The sequence below is a fragment of the Lycium ferocissimum genome, chromosome 7 (assembly GCF_029784015.1).
Source record: "Lycium ferocissimum isolate CSIRO_LF1 chromosome 7, AGI_CSIRO_Lferr_CH_V1, whole genome shotgun sequence".
In the NCBI taxonomy this organism is placed as follows: Eukaryota; Viridiplantae; Streptophyta; class Magnoliopsida; order Solanales; family Solanaceae; genus Lycium; species Lycium ferocissimum.
The window spans coordinates 42690137-42717184 of record NC_081348.1 but is presented as its reverse complement, the minus strand read 5'-3'; the positions used below and the strand labels follow the sequence as shown (position 1 = coordinate 42717184).

The 27048-nt window shown below is 37.2% G+C and overlaps 1 pseudogene; it reads right to left on the bottom strand.

Moving 5' to 3' along the window:
• Window positions 1-229: 229 nt before the first annotated feature.
• On the bottom strand, window positions 230-8515 carry LOC132065189 (pentatricopeptide repeat-containing protein At4g35850, mitochondrial-like; annotated as a pseudogene).
• Window positions 8516-27048: the final 18533 nt, after the last annotated feature.

Below are 27048 nucleotides of genomic sequence, written 5' to 3'. Positions count from 1 at the left end.
AGAGATAAAAATCAAGGTTTCTCCTTACCAAGTTTAATTTGTTGCAGTGTTATCTCAGCTCTCAACCTTATCAAACTGGTTTCACATTTTCATATGATCAATCAACCACTAAATGGTTTTATAGTTACACCAATTAATCATTAAAAAGGGCAAGGGTCCAACATTTTCACTAAACTTTGTGAAATGTTGCAACTTTGTCATCCATTAATAACTGAGATCAGATGATCTACCCTTAAATAGATTAAATTTGCCCCTAATTAATAGATTAGTATACAGAAGCTTTTAACATGTGGACCTTTTTTATAATGAGAAATAGTTAGATTTGTCTATGAACTACGCAAAATGATCTAAATTTGCCCCTCAACTTTGAAGAACATGATCATTATTCGTGCGATAGCAGGAAAAAGCAGACATTCTAGGGTACAAAAGAACCCAATGGTTCAGGGCTATGTAGCTGCTGCATGGCCTCAATCTTCTGTCTATGGCCGTCCAGCTCCCCCGCCAAACCTCTGTCTCATGTTATTGTAGGTCCGAGAAACTAGTTGCAGTCTTGGATCATCAGCTGGTATCTCCCGAACCTGAGATGCACAGAAACTTATCAAAACATACATCTACCAACCTTGGCTGGAGAAGTTATTCCTGAATAACCACAAATGGTGGACCAGAGCTACAAGTTTTGCACCATTCTATATCAACATTTCGACAAAATCAAATTGCAAGAATACAAGTACATGCAGTTTACTGCTGATCCAGACAAACCATAAGACATGAATATCCTTGGGGATGGATCCGTATTGGTTATCAGGTAGACTTGGTTGGATGAGATACTTTGGAAATTTGGTTGTCAATTGCAGGAGCAGCCAAGAACTTTGTCTATAGCAACTAAGAGCTGCTTGCAATCTTTAAACCTTGGCAGTATCCAATAGTGCCCTTCCCTAGCGCTATGGAAGAACCAATGGATCTGTCAGCAAGTAAAGAAAACTCACCTTCAAGCCATCATGATATGCTTGAACAGCAGGAAATGTTGGTGTAATTTTACGAGCTTGCATCATGTCCCATATCAGATTGGCAGTAGTGTATCCACCAGTCTGCAGACAATATACACATTAAATAACTCGTCGTTATGTGATGAGAAAAGAGAAAGCTAAGGGCTAAAACTTCTCCTTTTTCTGCTTTCCCACCTTTTCACCCGCAGCAACAAGAAGGAGATCACTTCCCATCTTGGGACTCAGGAAGAAGTTCCTGGAGTTCATATGTACCTCCACAAGTAAGAGACTTTGTCAAGTGGAATCCACTCTGACATAATGAGAAATTGCTATAACACGGTCAAACACACCATACCAGTGTCTATTCAGCAAGTGCAGCCCTTCAGGAGTGTAACCGACCATTTGCTCCCTCAACAAGTGTCTACGGAGAAATAAAAATTGAGAAATGAGAATCAGCTTGGAGAAGTTTCCTGCTCAACTACTTTAATTACTTTTATAACCTCCTTTAAATTGGCTCTCTTGCGTCATGGCGGAAAATCCACTTAAGGAGACCATGCATGAGTTCTTTATCCGGAAAAAAAAAATACCATGCATGAGGTAAGATGACAGCTGCAGGAAGATATACTAGAACACAAAGTCCTTTATATGGTGGTGTTATGTTGTGATAGAACGCCAACTTTCTGGGCAAGACTATATTGCAGCCCTAAATGTATTTTGGAACTTACCACATATAATTCAATCATAGGTGGTTTTCCCGAACTCATGTAGTCATCAAAAATTTTCCGACCACGTTGTAGATCTCCAGAATGAAGATAACACCTGCACAAACACAGAATCAAACACATGGAGGCGAATCAAAGAAATGAAATAAAGACTATGAAAAAATATGTCAAACTTGAAATACCGTTGATTTTGGCAAGTTTTCAGTAACGTGTGTTTATTGGATTATGCACCCAGATTACCCGAATACATGGGATACATAATGGATTAGTAATAATGCTTGTTAGAATGCACCTTAACCAATTATTAAAGGAACATCTACTGAACATAGTTTAATGGTTCGCACTCAGCTGGAGATTTCAAAAATAACAGTAAGTCATGATAGAGTTGCAGATTTGACAGTAGCTTAATGCTATGTTCTAGGAGTAAAACACAGATTACATATTTAAATGACATAAACACAGATTACGTATTTAAATGACATAAAGCAAGCCACACTGGGCAGCTAAGACAGCACACTGCGATGGCTGGATAAGGTTATTCCAGTAAAAAGAATGAATAGATTTGCACATGAAGCACAATGCAAATAAACTAAATATAACTTGGCATGAGATTATAGACTGCGTTGAAGCCAGGCCAATAGGCCCAACCATCTTTATAGGAATTCGAAAGAAGATCATGAATCCAAAGCAACCTCTAAATCAACTATTTCAGCAAGATGAAAACTAGACGTATTCATTAACAAATGGGAACACTATTTACTCAGACAGTCAGAACAAGTGCAGTCAATGAATAGAATATAATAAAAAAGCATGAAAATAAAAGGCCAAACTTGGACACTAGAAGGAACTAAGGGAGGAAATTTTTGTTTGATCACATACTACCAAAAGTTGATAGGACGGTTATTTAAGAACTTATACTACAAAGAGAAGTCGCACGAAGATAAGTAATGGCGAGGGGTATCTTTTGCTATTAGCATCAACGTGATGCTCTTTAAAGATATCGTTTTACTTCATCATCATCAAAAAAAAAAAAAAAAACAATGGCGAGGGATAAATATATTTCACTCATTTGCTTGGACCTAAAACTGGAGGCTACATGAGCTTTTTTCACTCATTCTGAGAGAGAGTGGAAAAGAGGACTAAACAACAGGAGAGGAGGGAAGTCAACTTAAAGTAAATCAATTAAGCCACCACTCGCTTTCCCTTGTCCTCCCCACTTCCTTGAGCCAACAGTGTTTACTTGGTGCTTGACAACAACAACAACATACCCGAAAAGTAATAATCCCAACTTATTGGTGGTTCAATAGACCCTCGGGACTAAGTCAAATTAAGACACTTAAATTGGGACAGAGGGAGTAACAATTTACAGATCATGAGATTTCAATAACAAATAAATCAACTAACCGAACAAAACAACATTTCTACTGATCTTTCAACAACAACAACAACAACAACAATCAAATAAATCCCACATCGTCGTGGTCAGGGTAGAAGATGAACCAAGGTAGGACATACTTCCTTAAATAAAAGCATAAAAAGAAGTAAGATATATTAAGAGATTCGGAAAAGAGATTCAAAGTATGGAAGAAATAATCAATGGACTAACAATACAACACGAGAAATACCGTAATAAAGAACACAGGATAATCAAAGCATAGTGAAAATAAAAGGCCAAAAATTGGACACTAAGAAGGAAACAACTATCTACTACAGGTCATGAGATTTGTCTAATTACCTCTCCCCAATACTTCTTCGTACCCCTTAAACCATCCACGGCCAACCCGCACCGGTACACATGTCCAAACCATCTCAATCTCGTTTCTACCGACGGTCTTTCAACATTTTAAAACAAAAGATAGTCGGCTCTAACCAAATAATAAGATTGCACCTTCTTGCTCATTAAACCAATCGCCCCAATACGGAAGGGTGACATCATCATCAATCTCCGCTTGGATATAATGTCAAGACTACTTCCAAGTCACCTCCGAGGCGCTTCATTTACACTCCAAGAACAATAGGACCTGTAGAGTAGGAGGTATGAACCTTCAGCTATTACGAGTCTCGTCATCATCCTGAACAATGTTCCGCGAATGACCTTCAATTTGCAATCCATCCATCACCAAGGAAAATAAAACCTGACTAAGAATTAACTGCTACGAGTAACTATATTTCCTCACTTTCTTCCTCATACATGTCCTCGATCACCCTAATGTACTTGTAATAAACACCACGTGTAAGTCCTCTTCCCTTCCCTATATCGCTCCACCATCCTTCTCATAAGTCTTAGATCTCCACCACCCTCTCCCACACTTTCATAGTAATGGGCTTAGCGAAGAACAGCCTCATAGTTTGATATCTCCTTTATTCTTTCATCAGGAGAATTACACTCGCCTCCATTCTTTCTAGCATCAATGCCGTCTTAAAGATGACATTAAACAACCTAGTCATTACACTCTCCCTTATTCTACTGATCTTTCAACATTTTACCAAAACCAAATAATAAGATTTACCTTATTAAACCATGGATCGTGAAGAAAGTCAAGACTACGTTTATGAACAATAGTAGAACGATGACCTTCAGTTGTGGTAAAATTTCTTGAATTAACTGGGAATAAACGAAGATTGATGAAAGTAGAAATTCACATTTTTTGGGATCGAAATGAGATTAGAGAACAAGGGAAAGTAAACTTCTTGTTAATTAAACCCTATAAATAAATAATTAATAGGATTCGATGCAGTGAAAAAAGAAGCAAAAGTATAGTGGCTGGAAAGTAAAATACAGTGGCTGGAAAGTATGGTGCTTGACCAGGAAGTAAAATACAAATTATGGATAACGTTCCTGAAAAATACTATATACCTAACACGTGTTTCCGAACACCTCTTTTCCTTTTATCAAGAGCTGCTTTCTACATCATTATCTCCTGGTATAAGTGTTCACACTTACCTAGAGATATTGAAAAAGGAAAAGGAAACACTGTAGATTAAAATTTAGTCATTTCATCTCGATTTGCCTGAAGGTATTAGATCAAAAGCGCACTGTCGAAGGAGATTTCCAGAGAGCCATTTCATTGCAAAGGATTTCCGAATGGTACTGCTTGTTTGAAGGGTTTGCTCTTTTTGTAGAAATAAAAGATGTGCTTTTATATAAGTCCACATGTTATATTCATATTTCAGTTGAACAACGCCAACGAAGTCATAACATATGAAGCTTATGCCTAACTTGAAGATTTAGAATTATCATCGTATAGCCTGATAAGACTAGGACCACCCTTTCTCATCCAATGTCAAGAAACTTTTAGACTGAATGCACCATCTCTGGCAAGCAACTCTGACAAACCTAATAATTTAATGCAGTGATTTCAAGTTGCTTAAATACTTTCTAGAGTTCTAATCTATCCTCTATACGGATTGTGAGGTTTATAATACTCTAACCCTTTTAACCAACCTATAGAGTTAAACAGTTGAAAGGAGGATCTAATACAATACCTCATGGTTTGCATCAAAATGAACACATCAGGTGTTTTACCATCCTTGCTAAGCATCTCAAGAAGTGCATCGATTGACTGCCATGAAGAAGAAACATAAGATCAAACGGAGAATTGCTAAAGTATTAAGGTTGGCCATGCTCTATTTTTTTGATAAGGTAAAGTTTTTTAACTAATAAAGTACCAAGATGGTACAGAAACAGTACATGACTAAGCATCCTCCCAAGACATAGAAAGGGAAATTGTCTCTTTCATAAGGATCCTGATGTAACTCAAGCACAACCTTTGTCATTTTTTTTTTTTCTATAAAATGTTTGTGTGCTTGTCAAAGAAAGTCTCCGGAAAAATTGATGCCACCATAATCTTCAATGACTTTACTGCATAGAGAAATAGTACGTTCAACCTTGATCTGATCCCTAACAAGAAAGACTTTTCTTATAGTACAGATTTAAGATCCACTGGTGTCATTAAAACTTAAACGGGCATGATATTATACTAAGGGATTTTTTATCGAGAAGATTTTCCATTGTGACACCATACTAAGGTTTTCTTGAAAAGATTGAATTCAATCTTCAAGGCTTATTTCACTTCTTTTTTCCCTCGTAGAAAGCATCTCTGCAAAAGGACAACAAATTCCAAAAGTGACCTTTAAATAAATGAATGCTATGCTTGAATGAATTAAATTTACTATGCATTCTAACAATTAGACAATGTTAGGTCTATGTTATCTGTTCTCAAAAATAGAATACAGTTATTCAAGATACTTATTGAATCCGAGGCGAGGAGGGGGGAGCCTACTGCAGATTACATGTTGAACTGGAAGGTCTAAATTAAATGAAAGCCAAGTGTATGGCAGGTTAATTTACAGAAAAAAATAACAGAAGGATTTGGGCCATATCAATTAAAGCAAAACTAAATTACATCTAATGATCTTGTTAGTGGATGTCAAGTACGGTAACCTCCACACTTTTTAGGTCCGCACAGGCATGAAACGCAACATGATAAACTGTGAATTCCCTATTTAAAAATCCACCAGGCCGAAAAACATACTCAGCAGTTGGGATATTGTAAAGTTCTTCCTCAGACATGCCCATCATGGATCTTACAGGAATGTCACTAGGTGCTTCAACTGCTGACCAACCCTTGGACTGCTCAACTAGCTCAATAATCTAGTCCAAGAAATAACAAGATCAAATAAGTTCAAATACCATAAAAATGGAGATGCACTTATGCATCAAAAGTGACAGGTTCCTTATTCTTGTGAGCAGCTATAAGTCCAGCATAGCAGAATTTATTCAGACCAAGACCAGCAGCAGTCATGTCACGAACAATTGCATACCTGCAATGTCGGAAGAGCAGCCGATCAGATGCCAGAGTAAACAAAGCTTATGACACAGAAACATCGGCAAGGAGTGGAGAGAAGTTTTGACGCTGAGGGAACTTTAAGGCTCTACATCCAGTAGCTTCCTGGAGCATATTGATCAAATATCATTTGACTGAATAAGCAGATATGCTTCAGTCAAATGAACTGATAATCATATCATGGTGTTATGTCTGGCTAATTACTAATGAATTTGCTGCATTCCAGACTATCCACTGCATGAAGGATCTAATCGTGCAACTAACTAAACAGACATCAGCATATGCCTTCACATATAGGCATGACCAATTGTGTATTAGTAATATATAGAGTTGCAACCATTGAGCAACTTTCTTACACTCTGTCTACCCGACCAGCAGCTGCACATGCATTGAGGAGACAAATATAAGTTTGTCCAGTAGGCTTGACTTAAAATCTCTTCATTTCTTCCAAAAACTACTTACAAAGAAGATAAACAACATTAATTATTTCCATATATCATAGTACTGTTGATAATTTCAGAATAGTGAAGCAGGACGACACTGCAAGGCAGAGTAAGGACACATAGCCTTACTGCTTGTTCAGAATTTTTGCATTTTCCACAGGTAGATATCAAGAAATTGTACAAGGCAACCTGTCATATTTGCAGAGAAACAACAATCCTTGTTATCATAATTTTAAGGCTGGGTATAATACACATCAATCAACCAGCACATATTGTGGCTCTATACAAATATGAAAAGTGAGTAATACAACAGAGATGACTAGGGCCTACCAAATACCGGGGGTTGAAAAAATATTAAGATATGCTAGCAAATAAGGAGGGTTAAAGGACTTTGTTTGTTGTAAAGGACTTGGAAGCAAACAAATTGGGTAAGGTCTGCTTACATCCTACCCTCCCCAGACCCCACTTGTGGATTATACTGGGTATGTTGTTGTTGAAAGCAGACCAATTGGGAAATTTTTGGTTCGGCTTATTAACCCTGTTTGTAATTTGGATAGTATCAGTTTTTGTAATGGTTCAATCCAAAACAATGCTAGTGTCTCCGTTAGCCCCAATACTTGTATTGATGCATAATTGCTATATATAATGTCTGTTTATTACCGAAAAAAGGAGAGTTAGCAAGTATAGGAAGGAGACATACATCAGGGACCAAGCCCATGGCTTTCATTTCGTCGTGGAAAAAGAAAGCGTCTTGCAAGTCCACCTTCATGGTCCCAATAAGAAGTGAATGAAATGGATGTCTCTCTGGCTTTACTCCATCTAGCATCATGTCATCATAAACATCCCTCAACAAGGAATGCCTAATTCATTATCACACATACAAAGGGCATAATGAGATAAATCGGGTCAGCTAACAAGTAACTATCATTCACATCAATCAACTACGCCTTAATCTCAAATCAACTGGAGTAATCATAAAAAAGTTATTATCATCATAAACATCCCTCAACAAGTATCATATTACACATACACAACGGGCTTGATGAGATAAATCGATTCCACTAACAAGTACTATGTAACCTAATTCAAATCAATCAACTAAGCCTGAATCTAAAATCAATTGGAGTAATCATGAAAATTACCTTAATAATGCCTAATTCATATCAATACATACAAAACTGGTATAATGAGGTAAATGGAGTCCGCCAACAATTAAGTAACACAATTCAATCAATCAACTAGGCCTTAATCTGTAATGAATTGGAGTGGTTCATAAAAAAAAGTTACCTTCGCTGAGCAGTAAGAGAGGTAATCACTGCACTGTATTCAGCCTCATTGTTGGCATAGTTTCTCTAAGCGTACTCTTCCGGTGGGGCCACGAAGTATCGACGCCCTATAGTAGATTTTTGGGTCCTGAAAAACGAAACAACAATACGTCAAATGAAATAGTGATGAAAGAGGAGTATTAAGATAAAGAGATGGAGCAGAGTACCAGAGAGGCTTCTGAGGAGCTTCATGGCTGCTGCACCAACTGACTATTGGAAGACAAAACCCTGGGCCTTGAGGTTTTGGAGAAAAATGCCTACGTGGCCAGGGCGGATCCACACTGTCGGGTGGGGTTCACGGAACCCATAGCTTTCACCCAAAAGTTGAATTTGTAGTGTGAAAGCCTTTAACCATTTAAGAATATTTCAGCTTGGAATCCGCAATAAGAGATCTGTTGGTTTGGCGGTAAAAAGAAATTCATATAAGTCTCAGCCCGCATCTAGGACCAGGTATTGATACCCCTTTGGTCACTTTTTTAATTCTGACTCTGTTTGTTTGTTTTAAACCAAACACCAGGCACAGAGGCCTTATTTTATAGTATCACTTTTTCTTTCTAAAATCCACACAAGTCAAACTAAAATGAAACCACAACAATTTAAACTTGCTGAAGGTATTATTTTTCCACAAATCACAATTTTTCAAATTAATTTTAAAACCAAATGTAAATAGAAAATAAGAAACTAAGATTCTAAAAAAATATCGTCGGTTCTTCTATTTTGTCGTTGCCGCTAGCCACTCCCAAACCCTTCATTCTTCTTCCTCATTCTTTTTTTCTCTTATATGGGAATACAGTTTCTCTTAATTTTTTCTAGCCATTGTCATGATATATTAGGTTTGAGTGGTTTTTACCTTTCAAATATATATTAAATATCAACATTGTTTCTTTATCCAATTATATTGTATTAATTTGAGATTGTTAGGAATAGGAGTGTACAAATTTCGGTTACCGATTAATTGAACCATAAAAATGTTATTTCAGTATTAGGTTATCAGTTAAATTGAACTGTTAGCTCCTAGAAGACATTTCTTATCGGTTAAACCGATAACCGAAATGTTAAGCCCCTCTAACCAATTACCCGACGACCGATAATGAATATCTTATTAGTTATGTTATCACTTTAGCATGTTTATACACCAATAATCAATAAACCGAATCGATAACATACAAAATCGAACCGTACCGACCGCTATGCAATCCTAGTTGGGAATCTATAAGTTTCAAATCCTGGATCCGCCTTTAATAGAGAGGCGAGGTATGATGACTTGGGCGGATTAACTTGGGTCATAGCGGGTTAAAAATTAGCCCGAATGATCAGCTTTTGAACCGTTCCTTATTAATATTTCGATGTTTACATGATTATTATTGGGATATCTACGTGGCATAACTAAGAAAAGAAATGAGTGGCCTACATTTTTTCCACCAGAAACATGTTGGAGCTGTTTGGCCCTGTTAAACTTTACTGCTGCATTGAGTGTTAAGAGCAGTGAAAATTAAGAGTTCAATACCCTGATCATAACCATCTTAATTCCTTCTCATTCAAAACCAGTCACATTGTCACAATCATCTTCTTTTTTCTGACTTCATCTTCTCTTTTCCTTTCTCCTATCTCATCTCGTCCAAAATTTAGTACTACTACTAAAATCTTCTTGTAGTCTGCATTTTCCCATCACGATTTCTGAGGTTCTTTTTTCTCGATTGCCACTGATTCTAAGTGCTTCACACGAGTTACGTTTTTTCTAATGTTATGTTTTTCTTTCTCCTCTTAACTATCTTCCTCGCCATTTATTTTCTTGTTTATATTATTGTATCAGAATCCACTAAAGAAGAAAATAATTAACAGAATCAAGAAGAAGAAAAAAACCAAAAAGCCAAGAAAGAAGAGCACTAAAGGAGTGTGAGCAATCAAAGGTGCGATAGAAGAACAGCAAATTAAAATTGGCACAACGCCCAAAGAGCAAAGGTAATCAAAGGTGCAAATAGATGAATTTCCAAAATTACACCAATGGCCAATTCACGTAATCTTGTTTGGCTTATATATACAAAGATAAAGGAATGTACTCCACATTTCTAATGAATACCATATTCAACTCACATACTACTAATTAATACATGCAAGATTGACACATACTACAAATACAAGATTGATGAGACTTGACTTTACATCTTGTTGTTAATGACATAAACAACTCAATCCACTAAGAAAAACAAGATCGACCCATACTACAAATACAAGATTGATGAGACTTAGACTTGACATCTTCTTGTTAATGACATAGACAACTCAATCCACTAAGAAAAACAAGATCGACACATACCACTAATACAAGATTGATGAGAGTCGATTCTCTTAACATCTTGTTGTTAATGACATAGACAACTCAATCCACTAAGAAAAATAAGATTGACGCATACTGGATTCTTGACATCTTGTTGTTTTAGAACTTGAAGATGAATCAGATGTCCCTTTCCGTGATACATATGTATGTTATTAACCATGTTCTGATATGCTCCAAGACTTCTCTTCTGCGCCTAAATTCGTAAAGATTCAGCCGGTCCGCATGAAGGTTGTGATTATTAACAAGTTCAGTAAGACTAAAAATACGCCGCTGTACGTCATCGATTACGTGATTAAGTCTCCTTGAGACTTCAGCAACTTCAAATGCAGTACTGCACAAATCAATTGCATCATGTAACTCCCAACCGAATTCTGCCATGGTAGAAACACTAGGTAATACAGAGAAATAGTAACAGAGAGTTCAGAGATTTATTTGATGAAAAGAGTTAAACTTACATACGGGATATTAGTATTTATAGGAATTAAATGACGGTTAGCGGAGGGAGCTGTTATTGGAAGGAGCCCCCGGGTGGGGCGCGGGGGGGTGGGCGCTAGCTGTTATTAGAGACTAAAGACGCAGAAGATCAAAATGTACGTCAAACATAAAAATAGAAACTTTATTTCCGTTGTAATTATTGGATATATCCAGTAAGTATTAGTAATTCTTCACTACTTTCGGTTTATAGAATTTTTAAAATTATTAATTTTTGTTTTAAATTATGAAGTATTTTATGACATGTCAAGAAAGAAATAGAGTAATAGATTATGCTATTTTGAAATCACCAATTAATTGCAAAAGTGAAATATTTTGGTCACAAAAGTTCCAAAATAGCATCAGGAAGAGGAAAATTCCATCATAAAAGTTGCAAATAATGATCCCAGAAAAAATATGTTGGTTGCTTAGTATAAGGTATAATATTTTAAAAATATTGAAAATCGAAGAAAAAACCTATTTTTCATTATGGAAGAAAAAGACCTTGGAACAATTATAATATTATATTCTCTAAATATGCGTTACTTATTATTATTAGTATTAAATACTATACATATTGATTCTTATTATCGGTATTTGAAAAACTTTCTTGGATATTTTCTTCATTACAATTTCACTATAGATATTCATATAACAAACAATTATTATGAATATCTATAGGATGTGTTCTCTCTAGGATGTGTTCTCTCTAGGTGCAAGTTAGCTTAACCTGCGCCACCATGGGGAAGAGAGGCCACATCCCCACCGAGAAAGCTCAGGCAATCGCTGCACAAGCAGCAGCACAACAGAAGAAGAAGGAATCTAAAGGTTCGAAAGCACAGAGGGGTGAATCACAAGAGGCTACCACATCTAAGGGAACACCAGATGTAAGGAATGATGGAGAAATTGAAGTACAGGGAACTGAAATTGCGGGGGTCACTACTAAAAAAACAGCGTTTAGTGACGGACGTACTCGTCGCTAATCGGCATATATGCGTCGCTAAACATGTGTTGCGACGGATTAGCGACGGAATGGCGTACGTTACGATTTTGCGCGTTGCTAACCTATTAGCGACGGAAAATTGAAATCCGTTGCAAACTTAGCGACGAGTAGCGACGTATGAAGATCCGTTGCACATTATAGCAACGGATTATTTTTGTTGCTATTGTTATAAATTCCGTGACTAATTTCATATTTCATTTCGTCGTTTTAGTAAATTAGCGACGAAAACCATTGTCGCTATTCCGTCGCAAAATATTGAATTATTTGTGCTGCATTTAGCGACAATAGAATATTTGTCCCTCTAGCAACGACCAAAATCCGTCACAATCATTACAAATATTTTTCTTAAAAAAAAAAAATACGCACAATTTGAAACATACTAAATACAAATTAATAAATACCCTTAAAAATAATGACATTCACATAAAATAATATTTATAAAAAAGTTCAAAATAGATAGCGAAATCTCAATCGTTAAGTCCAAAACACCGACAACACCAAGCTATCAACTACAAAAAGAACCCACACATCCATCAAATATTGTTAGTGCATAAGTTTGTTCTTTCCAACAAAAGCGGATAACATAAAAAACTAATGCATGGGTGAAGGACTACGATCACCATCGAAACTAAAGGATCAACATCGTCAACGTTAGCGATGTAGTAGGAGGAGGCACTATGGGTGTCACAGGCGATGGTTTGTCGACGGAGAGTATTTGGATGATGTGATGGTGAAGAAATCACTCCGCGTGCCTTCTCGATAAATAAAGGAAGCAAGCGATCGGTCGGTGTAGGAATCAATCGCATCACTAACTCCTCCATATTTTTCTCCGTAGGTCTTTGATTGAGAAGTTGAAGGTGCTTTCGATGCTTGAAGCATTAAAGGCAAAATTGACGCAAAGATTTGGCCCATAATAACTTTGTGCTTGAGATCCAAGACCATATATTCTTCTCTTCCTTGTTCCCCAGTTGACTTCGTAATATGCTTCACATTGATCAATATCGGTAGGCTGTGATTTTTTCCCGTAATATTTCTTGATATCTTTCTTTGTAATAATTAGTTAAATTAAAACATCAAGAATACTAACCATTCAATTTTACCAAATAAAAAGAGAAATGAATTCCAAAGATAAAAGAGCGAGATATTTATCCATTTTTCGTCGATGTACAAGTAATACGGACTAACAGGCACAAGGTTGCATAATGCGGCACTTATTCTTTATATTAATCAGCAGACGGGGAACGACGAACATCAATTAAGCACACACAATTATGCTAAACACGGTCTTTATGCTCATCGGTTCATCGGTCTTAACAACATCTAAAACGATTTCTATTCATTTATATCCGGGATTTCTTTCACAAGTTAAGCAAAGGATCATGCTTCATGGTTCACATGCTTGAGTAAGAAAAAGAAGTCAAAGCTTGCAAAACGCCAAAAGGAGCATGCTAAGAAGTCGGTAGCCATCAATGAGCTCGAGAAAAAGAGAGAGAGAAATGAAAATTCAATTGACGAATAAGGAATTTTCGGAGGAAAAGGAAGAGACTTTCGGAAAATTGGTAGAAGTATCAAAGTGAAGTTGAGTTCGATCATTTTCAGAACTACCAAGTCTTGGAAGAAGGCTTATCAACATGGATAAGTTTCATATTTCCAACCTTAGCCATATTCCCAACCAAGTGCTTGCTATTGTATGGTTTTAATGGGCGGTATTAGCTATGCTCATTCCTATTGAAAACTTGCAATATCTGGCTAAGTTTGACACATATAGTAATACAAAACTACATAGCATTACAACTACGAGAGGAACAAGAAGCACTTACATATTGAAATTTGGTTTGATGACCTTGGTTTGTGGTTAACGGAAACAAATGCATGGAAGCAAACCAAGTTCATATAGTGATAGGTCTTTGGGCAATGATTCATAGCATAGAATTTGTTTATTGTTGTGCTTTTATTTTGTGATGTTACTTGTCAATTGATTGGTTTCGTTTGATATATAATAATAACCATAAGCAACTTAGTCGTATATTTACTTGCGAACACCGGACTATCTAACGGGATTCATAATGTATGCTTCACGTCTTAATATAGGATCCTACATTGCTTTACAAACATATCACAACCATCGTACCTTTTATGCTAAACACGGTCTTTAGTTATCATTAACCACACCTTTACGAGACGTCGGCAAAACATTGCTTTTTTTACGGCTGACTAGGTAAAAGATTCTCCATTAATTACCGAAATTACTGAAATTAGTTTACCACACCTTTACGAGTCATTAGTTTAATTAAAATTATAAAATTTTGAACTTACATGGACGACTCGGGCACGCTCATCAACAAAAGATTCTCCATCATGATCATGTGTATGGACATGCAAATGTACCTCGCACGGTGTTGGATCTCGACCCTTTGTAACAGCCTATGCAAAAGTTACTCATTTCAGAAAATTACACCAAGAACAATAGCAGTATAACCAGCAATAGAAAAATCTAAATAATTCAAGAAAGACAATAACATAGTAATCAAGAAAATAGCAATATATATACCTAGGTAAACCAGAATCAAGAACTGCAAAAACACCTTGAAAAAACAATTTTCAAGTAGTATTTTCAAGTAGTAAATATAAAAAATTTAAGAGTGTATGAAAAGAAATATATATACTTACAAGTCTCTTGCGTGCTCCCCAATGCGGATAGAGCCACCGTGTGAGTCCGGCGACAACTTCTTTCCCTCCACAACGATTCTTTGCATTTATCTCCACTTTTCGACACACTTAGGATCCGCCCAAAGTTGCAACCGCGTTCCCACATTATCGGACACATAATCCGGCTTAATCCTTTTTTGTTTAATTTTGCTAATGAAATTCCTATACTTTGTTCTTTGCCTTAGTATTCCAATGTTTTTTTATTACACTCTCGGGAATCGAAAGAGTCCCAATGGTATGTCTTCGAAAACGGTTTATAAACTAATATTATTAGTATCCTAACTATAAAAGCTAATACACTTATAAAACGAATTATGATGAAAGTTATACCTTGAATTCCCCAAAATAAAAATTTCTAGTATCTTACGAGACACCTTTCCAATTGATTCCATTGGGATCAAGTTGATTTTTGAAAGATGCGGATATGGTATTAGAGCATTCTTTAGAAGGTTCCAACAGCCTGCATAAATTTGAAAATATTATTTCAAGGCCTACCACAAATTATATATAAAAAAAAAAATACAAGCATGGACTAACCCTGCAGGAGTAAGAGTAACAAGTGTAAGTGTCCGCTGCCTACGACGACTACTGGACTCTTCTTGACCGACGATGTTGCTGGTTTGATGTACCCTCATCTCTTTGGGCTGCTCGGATCGGGTGTAATGGGAGATAATTCGGGGATGGTTGGGTTACTACCGTGATCGACGCTTGAACCGGTGGCGTACCTAAAGTTTGAACATGGTTTATAGAATACGCCCATGGAACTACCACCTGGAACTAAGCTGTGGTGGGAATAGGAATAGTAGGCATGTTTGCTTGTTGAGGACTACCTCGACCTTTTCCTCGAGCGATATCTACAAAAAAATGTGGACGTGAGGAAATTAAAGCAACCATCGGTAAAGAGGTTTTTATACAAGGCATTTGCAAGTCTACAAATATGACTAATCATGATTTACAAAATGCGAAATTGATTTACAAAATGCACGGCTTGTTACACAACAAAGCCACCTACAATTTATAGTTTTATTATGAGAGAGATGTAATAAACGGCTACGAAATGCTTGAAGCCGGTGGCGTACGTAAAGTTTGAACTTGGTTTATAGGATCGGCCCACCTATGGAACTCCTACCACCTTGTTGAGGACTACCTCGACCTTTGACGTAAGGAAATTAAAGCAACCATCGAGAAACCAGGTTTTTATACAAATGCCAAATTTGCAAACTACAAATATGACTAATCATGATTTACAAAATACGCAGCTTGTTTACAAAAGCTTGTTACACAAGCAAACCTACAATTTATAGTTTCTATTATGAGAGGCAGTAATAAACAGACCTGAGGCTTGAACCGGTGGCGTACGTAAAGTTTGAACTTGGTTTATAGGATCTGGCCCACCTATGGAACTCGTACCACCTTGTTGAGGACTAACTGTGGTGGGAATGGGAATGGTAGGCATGTTTGCACGACCAGTAGAATCACACCTTAATGAGGACTTTCCTACACGACCTCCGCTACCTCGACCTCTGCCTCGAGCCATATCTACAAAAAAAATGTGGACATGGTTAAATCCAAAGCATGACTGTCAAAATATCCAAATAACAACACTAAGTTGCAGTTTTATCATCAACAACTGCTATTTATCATTTTATACAAATCAATAGTCAAGTTACTGTACAGAGAGAGAGGAGATAAATAAACTTAAGTGAGAAGAACTTCATACGAAGCAACAATACCTCAACAACAGGCTAAAATCAACAAAATGCGAACCTTCCATGAGTAGCACGTCAATGAATTCGACCATCGTCCACTACGTATCTTGTAATATAAATAACATCGGAGGATTATCAAAGGTTGAACTAAAACTATAATGGCATTTATCAAACAACATAGTCGCATAGTACAAACAAGATTCGATGTCTTGATGAAAGTGGTAAAATAGGTTAAAGAAAACAATAAAGAAAAAGCTATATATAATCAATATAAAAAGTACGCTCTCGGCGGACTTTTACCTTAACACAACTAAGGAGTACGCCTCCGCGTACTTTTATAACACAACTAAAAGTCTGCCCCTCCGCGGACTTTTATTAAACACGACTAAAAGTCTACCCCTCGGCGGACTTTTGAACTACTTATACACAACTAAGTCTCCCCCTCCGCGGACTTTTATAAACACAACTAAAAGTACGCCCCCTCGGCGGACTTTTACTAACACAACTAAAAATCTGCCCCCTCGGCGGACTTTTGTTGAGCATAACTAAAGTTTTCTTTTGGAGAGAGCGGACTTTCCTTTAAGACTAGTAGCGACGGATGCGGTGCTTCTACTACGGTCACATCGCAATTTGATACATTGATGAGAATCTAAACATTACGGCTTCAAGAAGATATTAACACCACAACGAGAATCATGACAACGAGAATCACATGGTATGACACACATGATGAGTTAACGGTTTGCGAAATTTCGAAAATGCGAATACATGACAACACGACGGTAGTTTTCATCAAATTCAATTTTGGCCATACTTGCTCATCGATTGTAGAAAAAATGTATGGAGTTCTTTGTCATCGACAAGCTGCTATTTATCATTTTATACAAATCAATAGTCAAGTTCTTGTACGGAGAGAGAGAGATAAATAAACTTAAGTGAGAAGAACTTGATACGAGCGAACAATACCTCGAAACGACAACGGCTAAAATACGAGAACCTTCAATGAGTAGCACGTCAATGAATTCGACCGGTACATTTGTCACTACGTATACGTAATATAAATAACATCGGGAGGATTCTATCAAAGGTTGAACTAAAACTATAATGGCATTTATCAAACAACATAGTCGCATAGTACACTACAAGATTCGGTAAGTAATGATGAAAGTGGTAAAATAGGTTAAAGAAAACAATAAAGAAAAGCGTGGTGCAAATCAAAACACTAAAGTACGCCCCCTCCGGCGGACTTTTGTTACAACTAAAAGTCGCCCCTCCCGGCGGACTTTTACTATACACAACTAAATTGATGTACGCCCCCTCACCATGGCGGACTTTTACTTGAAACACAACTAAAAGTCTACATCCCCTCGGCGAAAAAATGTAGCGGCACCTTTTACATTTTATACAAATTAACTGACTAGAGAAAAGTGAGAAGAACTGCCCCCTCCGGCGGACTTTTATAAACACAACTAAAAGTACGCACAAACAACATCGCATAGTACCTGGGACTTTTGGTAAAATAAACAATAAGAAAAAGCTTGTAAATCAAAACACTAAAAGTACGCCCCTCCGGCGGACTTTTAGTTGAAACATAACTAAAAGTACGCCGGAGGGCGGACTTTCCCTTTAAGACTAGTAGCGACGGATACGAGATTTTCTACTACGAGGTCACGTCGCAATTTGATACATTGATGAGAATCTAGGCATACATTACGGCTTCAAGAAAGATATTAACACCACAAGAATCATGACAACGAGAATCACATGGTATGACACACATGATGAGTTAACGATTTATACGAAATTTCGAGGAAAATACGAATACATGACAACACAAACGGTAGTTTTCATCAAATTCAATTTTGGCCATACTTGCTCATCGATTGTAGAAAAAATGTATGTGATTCTTTATCATCAACAAACTTGCTATTTATCATTTTATACAAATCAATAGTCAAATTCTTGTACGAGAGAGAGAGAGATAAATAAACTTAAGTGAGAAGAACTTCAATACGACCGAAGAACAATACCTCGACAACACACGGCTAAAATGCGAGACCTTGATGAGTAGCACGTCGATGAATTCGACCGGTTTGTCCACTACGTATACGTAATATAAATAACATCGAGAGGATTCTATCAAAGGTTGAACTAAAACTATAATGGCATTTATCAAACAACATAGTCGCATAGTACACTACAAGATTCGGTAAGTAATGATGAAAGTGGTAAAATAGGTTAAAGAAAACAACAAAGAAAAAGCGTGGTGCAAATCAAAACACTCAACCATCCATCGAGAAAATTTTTACACAAATCTTAAGCAAAATACATTAAAGATACAACAACACATGTTACTAAGCATTAGTCACTATTTGTTCCTTCTTCGAACTCTTCCTCGTCTCTCAGTAGTTTCCCACTGTTTCATACTCTTCTTCGATTTCGTACTCTTGATTTCAAACTCTTGTTCATGTAGATTCATTTTGGATTTCATGATGCTCTCACAATAACCTATCATCGATGGGTTCATCCATTACAATTGCATTCCCGTTTGGATCATATAAGAGTATATTTTCATCAATCGAAACATTCATATCTATCTCGTGGACTTGACTTCTTCAACTTGGAATGGAACATTCAAATGCGGAGTATTCTTTCTTGTCACCATTACTTCCTCATCGGCTAATTCAACAACATTTCGAGGTTTGACTTTCAACACAGCGACCCAATCATCCTTATCCTTTTTCTTGCTAGGATACGACCACATAACACACTTGAGTTGCTTGCATCGCAAGAATAAAAGGTTCATATTTTTTATATCGGCGACGATGATTAACATCAACCAATTTGTCTTGATTATGCTTTTTAACACCAACATCCATAGTTGGATCAAACCATTCACAGTTGAATAACACAGTTTGCTTTAAAGGATCTTCACGAAATTCCACTTGTATAATCTCTTTTATCCGTCCATAGTAATCACCAAAATTTGGATCCGAGATACAAACTCCTTTATTCATTGTTGATCTTGCGCTACCATGGTATAATGTGAAATTTGTATCCATTAGTAAAATACACGAATGACATGTAGCGCTATTAGTGGTCCATGAGCAAGACTACGCAAGAATTTATTCTCAATATGGTTGCAGCGGACCTATTTGGAAAAATGTAAGACTTAGTTAAATTTTGAGAATTTAATAACATATTGTATAAAAATTAATGATTGTTGAAACTTACATATTCCTTGAACCATATAGAGAAATATGCTTCAAGGCTCTCGTCTATTGACCTTGAGATATATTCGGGAATTCTCCTTGCGGACGTTGCACATACATACTTCATTGCAACAAATTAAGTTCAATAGAAAGTCATGATATATATGGAGACATTTATAATAATAATTGAGTTTAACATTCAAATGTTACCTCACAAACGGTTCAACCTCTTTACAATTTAGTAAAATGTAAGTTTGGGCGGCCTTGATTTCTTGAGGGATAAATTCCTCTTTTTTGCTTCTCCCCATAGTCGGCGGGATGGGTGAATATTGATAAATTTCCTTCAAGATCTTCTACGGCACCACCGTCATCATTACGGTCCACATCGTGATTACGTGTCATGACATGAGGTTCAAAATAATGAGAAAACAAATGTGTTGACTCCTTCATCAAGTATGCTTCACAAATGGAACCCTCGACACTAGCTTTATTCCCAATCATTCTTTTAAGAGTTAAGAGTACCTAAATACATAAATGGATGGACCGTTATATTAGAAAAGTTATGTTTAGCATACTTGTCACAATTTGAACATAAAGTTTCAAATTTACCTTTCAAAAGGATACATCCATCGATATTGTACGAGTCCGGCAATCTTTGCTTCATATGGCGAGTGCACGGGCAAATGTTCCATTGAGTCAAAGAACCCGAGGAGGAAATATACGTTCTAACTTACACAAGATTTGCGGGATGTCTGCCTCTAATCTTTCCATGTCATCCACTCGTAGAGTGGTCGAAATAAGATCTTTAAAAAATAAGCTCAGTGCAGCAAGTGCTTGCCACACATTGCTTGGAAGCGATTCACGAAAAGCAATAGGCATTAGTCGTTGCATGAACACATGGCAATCATGACTTTTCATGCCAAATAATCTTTTCGCGTTTGTGTCTGGACATCTACCCAAATTCGAAACATATCCATCTGGAAACTTCAAACCCTTCACCCAATTGAACAAGATAACTCTTTCTTCCTTAGCTATTGTATATATAGCTTTTGGATATTTTCCACTAGTGTCCTTTGCCAAGCGTGGTCGATCACGATAATTTACCATATCTTGACGTGATTGTAGATTGTCTTTGGTTTTGTTATCAATATTAAGAATTGTATTAAATACATTATCAAAGACATTTTTTTCAATATGCATGACGTCAAGATTATGTCGAATCATGTTAGAACTCCAATAAGGCAAATCCCAAAATATGCTTAACTTTTTCCATCCTGAAGACTTACGTATTCTACGATTAACTTCTGTGCATCTAACTCTTTACTTTCCTTATCCCAAAGTCACAAATTTGGTTCAAAATTTCCTCTCTCATTCTATAGAGTGGTGATAGTCTTTTGACGGTCTTACCTTTGAAAGTTTTTACGATCTCTCTAAAAGGATGATGTTGGTCAGGAACATTCTATGACTATCAAACCAAGATGTTTTCTGCCATGTTGTAATCTAAAGGATTGTGTTTCCTCCATACAATAAGGACATGCTAACTTGCCCGCGGTACTCCATCATAACATAGAATATCTTTGAAAGTCAACGATTGTCCACATCAAAAAGTGCCCTCGGTTGAAAGTTTTGCTTTTTCGAGATGTCAAATGCTTCACACATCTCCCACAACAAAGTCAATTCCTTTATTAGAGGTTGCGGATAAACATCAATTTTATGTTTGGGATTGTTTGGCCCGGGAACAATGACGATTAAGAACATATATGCCTCTTTCATACACATTCACTGGAGGCAAATTGTATGGGGTGACAATCCTTTGGCCACGAAGAGTATTTCCTCCCAGTTGACTAAACGGTTGGAAACCATCGGTACATAACCCTAACCTTACATTCCTTGGTTCGACGGCAAAAAAAGAATGAGTTTCATTGAAGTTCTTCCAAGCCTCGGAGTACGATGGATGACGCATTACCCCGTCCTCTTGTGTATGCTCATGATGCCATCTCGTGTCGGCGGTGTGGCATGGGATGCATATAATCTTTTCAATCTAGGAATCAAAGGAAAATAATACATTTTCTTGTAAGGGACCAATTTCCTCTTACGAGAGCCGACACGACGCTTATACCTCTGGTTACCACGGAATTTACAAGATGTAAGGTGTTCATCATCACCCCCGTACAACATACATCACGAATCACAACAATCAATTTTTCAGCGGCAAACCCAAACTACGCACTAGTTTCTTGAGTACGATAATAGCTATCAAGCACTTTGTTATCTTCGAGGTAAAGCGTCTTTCAACAATTGTATCATTTGGTTATAACCTCTCTGTGACAAAGTATTCTCCATTTTAATATTTAACATTAAGGAGACTACGCAGTTGAGAGAGAAGAAGCGGGATATAATTTTTCATCGGCGACTTGTAGCAAATTGTAAAATCTTTGGGACTCGGGATTAGGCTCCTCCTCCATTGAAGGATTAGGCTCCTCCTCCATTAAAGGTTCATAAGGATGAGAAGAATCAACTTGATATTGCTATAAGATTGCGAACTCGAACCACGACCAAAGTTGGGTCCGTGCGTCCAGACCATTTGTCGGTATGGATCATCGAATCCGATTCGGGTTGATAACCATCATGCAAATCATTACCGAAGCTATCTCACCGATCACATCTTTTTCCCCTTGATACTCCCAAACAAAATAGTCCTCGACAAATCCAAAATTAAAAGGTGATATTCAACGATTTCAACATCCATGTATTTAATGTTGTGACATTTTTTACATGGACATCTAACCTTGTTACCGCTCATGTAATTTCGTTGAGAAAGTGCAAATTGGATAAAATTATCTACACCGATTACAAAGCTAGAATTTATACCCCCTCGGCCATCCAACCTATTGTACATCCAATCACGCTCTGATTATTCATGTTCCTATTAATGTTGACATAAACGAGCAATCAAATTAATGTTACTGTCTTCATATCATTAATACAACCGAATGACCTCTAAATGGAAGAACAAGCTGAAATAACTTAGTGAAACGACCATATCATTCACCTTTTAGTTAAAAAAAAAAAAATGACAAACTGAAATTAACAAAGCTGAAACAAAAAAAATCGAGTAAGAAACCCGGTTCACTAACAACGATTTCAAATCACGGATTATATAAAGAATGTTGAGTTCTTCAAGCTTTTTCTCGACATGCAATAAATTAAAACAAACTTTAACCACCAAATAATATTATCCTACAAGATTTAGCACAAACAAAGGTCGAATTTCCATTTTCATGATTTTTCGCCCAAATAGAGATTCCCCGATACTTAACCTCCAAATAAATTATAAACCCAACCCAGTTTTCAACACACCCAACTTCGATTTTAGCCAAAAAAAACACTTAAAACACTCTGTCATTTAGATAATAAGCAAGAAAACACGAGATATCTTAATTTCGTTTTAGATTTAATGTCGAGAAAACACAAAGAAGGAGGTAAAGAAGAAAGAAAGCGCCCATAACACATACAAAAATCAAAACATACCTTTCCTTTAGATAAAAATTGCGGTAGAAGAAGAAAAACACAATGTAAACCCTAGATTCACATTATTTTGATCTATGTTGTGCTCTCTCTCTCTAGGTTACCAATTTCTCACGATCTATCTCTCTATCCGTGTTGGCTACTTGTGTTGGAAATGAAAGAATGCGTAACCTAGCTAGGAGATATCTTTTTTTTTTTACATTTAACGACGGAATAGCGACGGATTTTACAATCCGTCGCTAAATAATACATTGATTTCTTTTAATAGTTAATATTGCGACAAAATTTTCCGTTCTTTGCAAATATATATTTTTTCTAGAAAAATTAAAGGCCTAGCGACGGATATTTCGTTCTTTGAATCCGTCGCTAATTAAAAATAAAATTTGTCGCGCCTCTCTACATTGCTAAATCTGTAGTAAATTTAAGGCGCCAAAAATTGGCGCTAATTATTAGTAACGAAACTCATTTTTCGTTGCTAATCCGTCGCTATATAATGAGATAAAATTTTAGTTTCTTTTTTTGCGACAAAATGAGGTATCCGTAGCTAATCCGTCGTTAATTAGCGACGGAATATGTACGTCGCTAATATTCCGTCACTAAACGCTGGTTTTTAGTAGTGGGTGCACGGAAACACTCCACCCCCATCAATGGGCCCAGAACAAATCCGGTATGACGGTGGATAGTGCTTCAAGCATCGACTGGAAATGGGAACGGGTCATGGGCAAATGAAGTGGAACCAGAGCCGGAATTGGGGAAGAAATCGTCAGTGTGGGATAATTTTGACATCACCAAAATATCCAATGCTGGACTACATAGCTCCTCAAGTCCATGGGGAGTTCTCTGTTTGTGAAATTGAGGAAGAGGATATTAGATCGGAAATTGCTTATTGGCAGAACTCTATAGTCTGTTACATACTAGGGGCTCATCCCCCATTTTCGGTACTTAATGGTTATGTTCACAGATTATGGGCAAAACATGGGATTAATAAGGTGTCGATGTTGAAAAATGGAATATTATTGGTAAGGTTTGAAACTGCTGAGGGGAAAAATGAGGTGTTACAAGGGGGCATATTCCACTTTGACAATAAACCCTTCATTGTCAAAGCATGGAATCCGGATATGGAGTTTTCTATAGAAGAACTATACACTGTGCCTATTTGGGTGAAATTACCGGGGCTAGATTTTAAGTATTGGAGTGCCAAAGGGCTTAGCAAGATTGGTAGCTTGGTGGGTAAGCCACTTATGGTGGATCAAAATACTGAGAAGAAGAGGGGCTTAAACTTTGCTAGACTACTTGTAGAGGTGGATATTGATTCTCCTCTTCCAGAAAAGGTGAGATTCTTGAATGAAAAGGGAAATATAGTGGAGCAAAAAGTGCAGTATGATTGGAAACCAACACTTTGTAAGTGTTGCCAAAAGTTTGGGCATGGTGAGGGAGAATGTAGGAAGAAGAAGCCACCAGTGCCTCAAACTGAGAGGCAAGAAAAACAAGCACAACAAGCACCTGAGAGGCAAACAGAACAAACAAAACCAGCTGATGACAGAGGAAAGAACAAAGGGACAGCCAGTGATCAGTCTCCAAAGACCAGTACACAAGGGATTACACAGGAAGAAGTGACAAAGACACCAAATGTGATGAGGAATACTGACAAAACTCAGACACAAACCAGCAACATAGCTTGGGTCACCCCAATGAATCCTAATAGACCACCCAACAGACAAATGGGAACTAAGCAAGCACAAGCACATAATACCTTTCAAGCATTGGCAATACCGGGACCAAGTGAGAAAGGGCAATATCAGCAAGGTAGAACTGAGGGAGGACATTCAAGACCTTCCTCAGATAATGGATAGTCTAATCTGCTGGAATGTTAGAGGCCTGAATGGGCCTAATAAGCAAAAGGAAATAAAAATCCTTTGCAATAAAGAAAATGTAGGAATAGTAGGGTTGTTGGAGACAAAAGTGAAAGCAAATAAAGTAGAACAGGTGGCCAGGAGTATGTTTAATGGTTGGAATTATGTTACCAATCTAAATCACCACTATAATGGTAGAGTTTGGTTAACTTGGAGACCAGACCTCTATCAGGTGCACCAGATAAGTGGAAATGCCCAGGCTATTACATGCTAGGTGACTAGTAACACAATTAATGTACCTTTCTACCTGACTGTGGTCTATGCTTACAACAACAGAGAGGAAAGGAAGGAATTATGGAGGTATATGGAAGATGTTAGTAGAAGGTGTAACTGCCCATGGATCATTATGGGAGATTTCAACTCCATTCTGAATAGGACAGACAGGATTGGAGGATCTCAAGTATCTGTGACTGAAGTGATGGACTTCCAACAATGTATAGAAGATTGTGAACTAATAGAACTTCCTCCGAAAGGAAGTAGATTCACATGGAATGACAAACAAGGGAATAGTAGGGTATTCTCAAAAATTGACTGGGTATTTGTCAACAACCAATGGTTGATGCAGCTGCCAGATTACATAGCAAAGTTCTTACTAGAGGGAATAAGTGACCATACACTAGTAAAAGTAGAACCACTACTGGCTAGACCACGAAGGAACAAACCCTTTAAATACTGTAATGTTTGGTCCACCCACCCATGTTTCCTGGAGATAGCTAAGGAGATATGGGATGCACCTGAAATAGGCTGCAAAATGCTGCAGATAGTGAGGAAGCTGAAGAAACTAAAGAAGGGGCTCAAGGAGCTGAATAAACAACACTTTAGGAATATAATCTCGGAGGCAGATGAGGATAGGGAAATACTGAGACAAGTTCAAATTGAACTGCAGAGGAATCCGAGTGATCAGGATCTGCAGAAACAAGAAAAGGACCAGTGTCAAAAGTTCAGAAGATCATCGTATTTGGCAGAGGTGTTTCTTCAACAAAGGAGTAAGGCAACATGGATAAAACTAGGGTATGACAATACAAGATATTTCTATTCTATCATAAAACATAAGAAGATGCAACAAGCTGTCACTCAGATAAGGGACAACAGTGATGTGTTACAGACTGAATCAGATGCAGTTGCAAATGTCTTTGTGGATTACTACAAGGTGCTGCTGGGAATAAAGGAAAGGGAGAGAACAAAAGCATTTAGGAGTTTTGTGAGGAATGGGCGTACTCTGTCAGTTGAGCAGCAGCTAGACTTAATGAGACAATACAGTATCAAGGATATCAAAGATACAATGTTTAGCATAGATGGAACAAAGTGCCCTGGACCAGATGGTTATGGGAGCGAATTTTTTAAGAGTGCTTGGAAAATTGTAGTACCAGATGTGACTGATGCGATCCTAGAGTTCTTAAACAATGGGAAGTTGCTTAAGCAAATAAATGCAACCATGATAGCTCTAATTCCTAAAGTTCCAGTACCACAAATGGCCAGCCAGTTTAGGCCAATTTCATGTTGCAATGTGATATATAAATGTATTTCCAAGGTATTGTGTGTAAGGTTGAGAAAGGTACTGGCAGATCTGGTAGCAGAAAATCAAGGGGCATTTGTGGAAGGAAGATCATTAACTCACAATATTCTCATTTGTCATGATATAATGAGACATTACACCAGGAAGACCACACCTAGATGCCTAATGAAGATAGACTTACGGAAAGCATATGACATGGTTAGTTGGAATTTTGTTGAGGAAGCATTGATTGGCTATGGGTTTCCTGAGCAATTCACTCATTTATTGATGACTTGCATCACGTCAACCAAGTTCTCAGTGAAGGTGAATGGAGATGGACATGGTTA